The sequence below is a fragment of the Mustela nivalis genome (assembly GCF_964662115.1).
Source record: "Mustela nivalis genome assembly, chromosome: 19".
Taxonomy (NCBI): domain Eukaryota; kingdom Metazoa; phylum Chordata; class Mammalia; order Carnivora; family Mustelidae; genus Mustela; species Mustela nivalis.
In genome coordinates this window covers 8,494,003-8,501,846 of record NC_139038.1, presented here as the reverse complement: position 1 = coordinate 8,501,846, position 7,844 = coordinate 8,494,003, and positions in this window count along the sequence as shown.

Genomic DNA, 7,844 nt, shown 5'->3' with positions numbered 1-7,844 from the left:
AGGACCGTTACAAGGATGCAAGAAGCAGCAACCCCTTCCTTGTTTGCAGAGCACTTGTCCATGGTCCCATGTGGTTCTTTGAACTCGTATTATTCTATCTTCTAGATGAAGATCCTGAAACACAGAGACGGACACCGTTTTGCTCAAGCACGGTCACTCCCCGATAGGCACTTAAAGAACCAGGCAAATAATGATTGAGTCATTTTGTGGCAGAGAATAAAAGAAGATTGTCAGGCTTCTTATTTGTGGATGCCATATTTATGAATTCAGCTCGCTGAAATGGATCTGTAACCCATGCTCATGGTGCTGTCCCTGCCATCCGTGGATATTTGCACCGTGGTGGAAAACTTTATTTGCCCAGCGCACTTGCAAAGGTTGAGCAAGGCCGTGTTTGCTTGCTTGTTTCAGCTCTTGTCCTTAGATGCCGGGGGACTGGAGACCACGGGGGCCATGCAGGGTAGCACAAGCTCCCGCCCTGGGACTGACTGCTTGGGTTTGAGTCTCAAGTCTGCCACCTACCAGCTGGGGAACCCCAGGCAAGCCACTTAACACTCTGGACTTAATTTCATCCTTTTAAAAAAAAAAATTAATTGTTTTATTTGGCGAGAGAGAAGGAGAAGGAGAGCATCTTAAGCAGACTCTGCGCTGAGCCCAGAGAGCCACGTGGGGCTCAGTCTCACGACCCTGAGATCACAGCCTGAGCCGAAAACAAGAGTCGGTCATGCAGCTGACTACACCACCCAGGCATCCCTCACTTCATCTTTTTAAAAATAAAAAAATAGAACCTTCTGGGCACCTGGGTGGCTCAGTAGGTTAAGTGTCTGCCTTTGGCTCCCTGCTCAGTGGGGAGTCTGCTTCTCCTTTCCCTTCTGCCTCCCTGACCCTGCTCATGCTCTCTCTCTCTCTCTCTCTCAAATAAATACTCAAATAAATAAATTTTTTTTAAAAAAAGATTTTATTTATTTGACAGAGAGAGAAACAGCCAGTGAGGAAACACAAGCAGGGAGAGTCAGGGAGAGAGAAGCAGGCTTCCTGTAGAGCCAGGAGCCTGATGCGGGGCTCGATGCCAGGACCCTGGGATCATGACTTCAGCTGAAGGCAGACACCTAATGACTGAGCCACCCAGGTGCCCCAAATACCCCCCCCCCAAAAAAACCCCCAAAACAAAAAACCTTTCAAATTGATCACCAATCCCTAAAACGTAAATGGACTTAAACTCTCTAGTTACAAAACAAAGAGTGTCAAAGAACATTAAAATAGAATCCAACCATATGCTATTTATAAGGGATACAGAAAAAAAAAACACATAAGGACACGGAAAGATTGAAAATCAAAGGATAGAATGATATGTTCTAGGAAAATGAAAAAAAGAAAAATGGGATAGCTGTATTAATGTCAGGGGGAAAAAAAGGCTTCAATTCAGGCCAAAAGCATTACCAGAGATTAAGAGGGCAAAGAAGAAATAAAAAAGATTTACTTCAACAGGAAGATAGACAATTTGCTTCTTTTATAAATTAATCACTCAGGCCAAAACGTTTAAAGCAAGAATTGACAGATATAAAAGGAAATGCGAAAGTCCAATGTTAGAATGGGACTGATTACAATAACTTATAAATCAAGTGGATAAAAATAAGACAGTACTTAAAAGATTTAATAGTAAATCTCACAAACTTGATCAAGCAGATATACAGAGAACATTGTACTCAGCAACAGGAAAAAATTTGTTTTTTCCAAGAGCCAGAAACATTTATGAAAAATGATCACGTTCGTTCATAAAGCTAGCCTCCGCAACTTTCAAAGGATGTGTATCTGAAGACCATATTTTAGGACCACAGTGAAATTAATTTAGAAATCGATGGTAAATCAATAAAGACAGTCTACATTTGGAAATTTAAACAGAAAAACTTCTCAATCCCCAAGTCAATCGAAAAATATCCATATTCACTGGATAGAATACCACTGAGAATAAAAACAAATTAAATACAGCTACACTCATCAATGCAAATGAACCTCCAAAAGATACTTAGCAAAAGAAGAAAGTCACAGAGGACTGTATGCAGTTTGCGTCCATTTATCTTAAGGTCACAGACAAGCAGAGGAAACAATGTGTCATTTAGGGATACGAATGTGGGTGGCTTGAAGGAAAAGCAAGGGAGTAATTAACCTGAAATTCAGAACAATGTATTTCACAATAAGCATCATTTTACAAAGAGCCTCAGTTGGGGAACCTCTCCTTCATCCGGCCAGAAGGGTGACCCAGCTCTCGGCCATAAAGAGCTGCTTTCTGAAAAGATACCATCAAGACAGGCACAAAACTTGGCTTAGTTCATTAGTGGGAAAAAAAAATTTTTTTTGGTCCTGTTGAATTTGAACATTTTTTTTTGCAGATGGTATTCATTTCAGGAGACAGTCTGAGCATCATCACTGTCTCTCATTTGCTGAAACAGATTCCTCGCAAATAAAGGCATGTTTCCATCTTGAGCTGCTGTGGTCCCATCTCCTCTCTTATTACTTTGGGCCCCATTTCGCTCTTCCCTCCCTCCGCTTGCTCTTCTTCTGCTTGTCCTTCTCGTAGAGTTTCGGCACTGGGGGAGATGCTCATTCCATGTAGGAGTCCTGGGTGAAGCCGTGGTCTCTGCTTGCTTACACACCTCCCTTGACAGGGAACTCACTCCTCCAAGTGGACTTATCTGAACCCAAGTCCGAACGCCTTTGGCATCCACCCACTGCCGATGGCTCAGCCACAGGGGGGTCCCCGACCACAGACAGTCTACCTCTCTTTGGATATGCTGTTTGCCGCCGGCAGCCCTGTTCTCCCTCCTCCCATGCCAAGTCTTCTCCTTCTGGGGAGATGTATTTAGTTTCTCCATTCATTCCCTCCATCACTGCTGACCTGTCTGAACAGCAAACTCGCTCCCACCTAAGCACATCCCAGAGTGGGGCATTATGAGGCCAGGGGAGTGTTGCTTATGTCAGAATTGGGGTGACGTGAGATGAGATAGACCAGTAGGTAGGCAGGGCAATGAGCTGGGGCAGTGGACCAAGTTCAGAGCCCGGTCTCCCCAGCCTGCAGCAGCAGCTGCTCTGAGGACCCCTGGAGGCCCAGTTTATCTACCCCCATCACCCAGCAGGCAATGAAGACATCAGCTCCCCCCCTGCCCCCCGCCTCAGGCTTTCTCTGGAGCCACCAGGCTGACCGCCTGCATGCCTGTGAGTCACCTGTGCTACACCCGGCCAGCGCTTCCTGTCTGCACCCCTCAGCCACTTCCCCCCACTGTCGCAACCTAAGTCTTTTCAGCACCTAGAACTTGACCTGTAAAATTAAAAATATATATATTTATGTACACATATATATATATAAATCATATTAATGAATGCATATGGGTTAAAGAAAAACATCACAGAGAAATGCTTAGAAAAGGAAAAGTAGGGGAGCCCTGGCCCTCCCCCACCCCCACCCAGGCGCCCCCCCACTCCCCATTACCCCACTCCGGCAACTACTTTGTCCTTCCTTCCACCTGGAGATTACCTTCCCATCTCTGAGTACAAGCTCGTAACCACTTGTATTATCAGCAGGGTGAGTTGTAGGCACTAGAAACAAATCCTGGGTAATTTAAGTAGAAAGAGCACTTATTAGGAACATATTGGGAGGTCCATCAAATCAATAGGAGGCTGGAGCTCCCTGGGCCCTGCTCTGTGCTCCCTGCCACTTCTAGAAGCTGAGGGCGGTTCCCCTCCCCCACCCCACAACTGGCATCCCAGAACAGAACCTGCCACGCATCTGCTTGTCCATCCCATGGCTTTTGAACCACAGTTCGACCGAGCGCATCCAACTGGCTGAGCCCAGCCGGGGCCGAACCTGACCCTGACCCTGAGGGAGGCTGGGAAAGGGGATTTGGCCTTTCCCTGTTTCTTGGGGGGGGGGGGAGGATTCCCCAAACACGGGAGAGGAGCCCAGATGCCCAGTGGCCAGTAAGGATGGCAGGGGTCTCCCATGCTGGGATTTCTTGCTTTATCAATTGTAGCTATCAGACGACTCCTTGTTCCCAGATCTGAGACCTTATGTCTGCCCCCCCTCAGCCCCCCCTCCTCCTAGTCATTTAAGGCTGTGGACCCCTCTCCCCTCCCTACCGCCCCCGTGTGTCCGTTTCCACTTTCTGCCCTCGTGGTTGAAAATATTTGCACTCTTCAACCTGAATGAAGTCTTCTCTGCTTTGTCTCGAGGCTAGTTATGAAGGCCACGACTAAAGCACGTCCACTGTTGTGATTATGTACACTCCTCTGCAGACCGGGACACTGTCCTTCTAGAACTTTCCTTCATTGTCCCGTAGGGCTGGAATCACTGTTGCCCTACAATCCATTTCTTCCTCTTTCTTGGTTTGCTTTTTCCCTCTTGGTGGGAGGCGTGGGCGGGCAGGAAGAGTGAAGAAGTGACAAGCTAGCTGAGACTTCGCATGCCCAGTAAAAAAAAAAAAAACGATGTGGTCCTCTGGTTTGATTGCTGGTTTGCCTGGGTCTAGAATTTTAGGGTAAAAATCATTTCCTTTCAGAAGGGAAGGTGTTGCTGCATTATGGTCTTAGGGTAGACGGTGCTGTGAACAGGAGTTCCATGGCTGGTTCATAGTTTTTCTGCATGAGATTCGTTTCCGCCTCTGCCCATCAGAAATGTTAAGGACCCTCTGTTGACCACGGGTTGTCCCTACCGAGGTGTCACTGTGATGTGTCTCCGTGTCTTCGGTTTGGAATCATTCACTGTCCTGGTCGCTCAGCCCCATCCGAGCTAAAGCCTTGTGGCCTTTCTGTTCTGGAAACCTCTCCTGGGGGGGGGGGTCTTTGATAATTCATTCCCTCCCTATTCTATGTTCTCCTTCTGGAATTCCCAGTATTAAACCATGGACTTTCCCTCCATCTCATCTTTCCTTTCCTCATTTCTCTCTCGTTCTCCCCTACTTTCTCCCGCGACTTTCATCAGTAACTTTCATTATATTTTTGAAATTCTAGCAAACACATTGTAAGTTTCCTACAGTTCTTTTAATTGTTTTCTTATTGAACTCCCCTGGGGCTGTTAATCGGAGTTTTTGTGAAGACGACCCTCTAACCCCTGAATTAGGTCTGCCTCCTCGGAGACCTTTCATTTCAGAATACATTTCGTATAACACCTGTAAAGTTGAAAGCCAGAAATAATGGGTTTTTCAAACCCTGAAAAGCCCCACGTTCCCGGATTCTCCCAACACCTCCTTCGTGGGTTCATGGCGGCTCCGCTATCTTCCGCTGGACGCCCCCAAGGTCAGCCTGGGAGATGACCTTCAGCCCACAGAAAGAGAAAGAGCCTAGTGGATGGCACATGCGCATGACCGCCTGTCACGTGGGTTGGCCAGAGGGCAGCACCTAATGGCAAGGAACACTGGAAAACTTAGTCGTGCGCCCCGGGAGACAAGGGAGTGGCTTTGGTGAACACCGTCTCTGTGATATCTACTGTCACCACCCGAGTCCAAGCACTGGCCTCTCCTGCCTTTGGCCACACCCCTCCAGCTCCCTCCCCGCATTGCAGGGAAAGGGAAGGAGGGGCGGGGTGTCTGCCTTCAGCCCAGGGCATCCACAGCAGTGCCAATGACTCTCACGCTGAGAGCGCATCCATCCTGTGCCCCTGTCCCCCTGTCCCCCCACCGCCCCAGGCTCCATAAACACGGGTGGCTGATTCCCCAGTACTTCTGATTCAGCAGATCAGGGCCGTGCCCAAGAACGTGCAATTTCTAACAAGTCCCAAGTGCTGATGCCTCTGGTCCACAGAGCAGAGAGGATCTCCCACCTCCCACTTCCCACAGTTTCGGGTCCACGGCTGTTTCAGAAGGCGCCAAGGTGCCAGGATGGGACCCCCGTGGCCTCCCCGCCATGCTTCTGTTCAGGCTGCTTCTCCCACCAGGAACGCTTCTCCCAGCCCCTCTGTCTCTTCCCTTCCTATCTGCCCTTCAAACCCCCAGTGCAGAGCTGCCTCCTCCAGGAAGCCTGCCAAGACCACCCCACCCTTTGTGATCTTTCCTGCCCCATCTTCTCACCCAGCCTTAGGTTCCTTTTGAACGCTTTGCCATCGGCTCATTTCTTCTCTTCAGAAGCCCCCGAGGGGCGTGGAAACATCTTGCCTACTCAAAACCCTGCACACCTATGTCCGCCACAGCACTTTCCACAGTAGTCAAAAGGGCGAAATAACCCAAATGTCTGTCTGTGTCTGAAGGGGCAAACAAAATACGGCAGGTGTGGACGACAGGATATTAGTCAGCCATAGAAAGGAGGGACAGACTGACACATGCTGCGTGGAGGGACCTCCAGACGCCGTGCCGGTGGAGAGCAGCCCGGAGCGTAGGATCCCATATACGGAGTGCTTGGAATAAGCACATCCTCAGAGACAGCCAGTTCACGGCTGCCGGGGGCCGTGGGAAGGCAGATTGGGGGTGCCTACTGCAAAGTCCACGGTTTCCTTTTGGGGACATGGACATGTCCTCCAGTTGAACGTGGTGACGGCTGCACGACTCTGTGAATGTCCGTAAAGCCCTTGAGTTGTACGCTGGGAGTGGGTGGGTTGTGTGGTATGTGAATTAAATCTCAAAAAAGCTATTGCCAGAAAAGAAAAAAAAAAAAAAGCATTGGACGCGGGTGGCAGGGGCCGTGCCTACCTCTTGTGCAAGTGGTAGCTCAGAGGAGGAGCTCGTGAGCTTTGGACTGGGGTCAGCAGCTTGCTGTGTGTGCTGGGGTGAGTCTGTGCCCTCTCTGAGCCCCCAGGAGTGCTGAGCAGTAATGCAGGAGACGAGCCAGGAATCCCCATGCAGCCAGTTCTGCGTGAGGTCTGGAGCCCGGACCCTGGCTGGACAGGGGTGGTAGTGGGACATCCCCCCAACCTTCCTGCTCTGGAGGAGGAGGCACCCCCACCACGCTCTGTCTTGAAACGTCCCAGAACGCGAGGGTTTTGAGACTGCAGGGAACGGCAGCAAGTTACCAGCTAAAAGCCCTGGGTTGTTGGAGGTGAGCAGCGCACTCGGCTCTAACTGGTATCCACAGTAATTTTGCCAGAATCTTTTTTTAGATGATGTTTCCTTAACAACCTACAGAGAGCTTCACTCTTCTCCCCTCCTAATCCCCTGCTTTGCACAAACATGAAATTAATCTTCTAAATACCCAAGCTGGTTCCAAAAAGAAGTGAGCAGGGAGAAGGGTGAGCGAGGGCTGGGGGGGAGCCCCACTGCCCGTGCTTGGAGGCCTTCTCTTCTGGTTGACTCACAGCCCCGGGAGGGGCAGGTAGATGAACGGCCGCCCAGACCCGCCCAGACGCCAGACCCCCCCCAAGCATCTGTCCAGCCTGGTTCGCCCTTCTCTGGCCATCGGGAGCTCCTCACCTCCCACAGCAGCTTGTGCTCTGGGAAGGAGCTCTGCCTCCAGCAGGAAGCTGGCTTCTATGCATTTCAGCACCCCTGCCTTGGCCTCCCCCTGCCCTCCGGGGTGGAGCCCCCTCCTCCAGGTAGCAGCAGCGGCTTCCTGCCGGGGTCAGGGGTGCAGCTCCCACCAATGCCTTTGCCAAGTGCATCTGAGCCGTGCACAGACACAAACCACCCCCATGACCTTGGACCCACCCCTCTCCACCGTCCCCTTACCGCCCCACCCCTCCCCGCTACGCCCTGGGTGTCCTGTCTCAGCAAGTGGCCCTATCTCCCCTCCCTGGTGGTTTGTGCTGGGCCAAGTGGCCTGGCAGGAAACTTGCTTCCTAGAACCCCCTCCCCTCGATGCGTCTCAGTTAACGGTAGCCGAAAAGAGAATCCGTGCTGGGGTTGGCGGGGGCCACACCACGGCTGGAG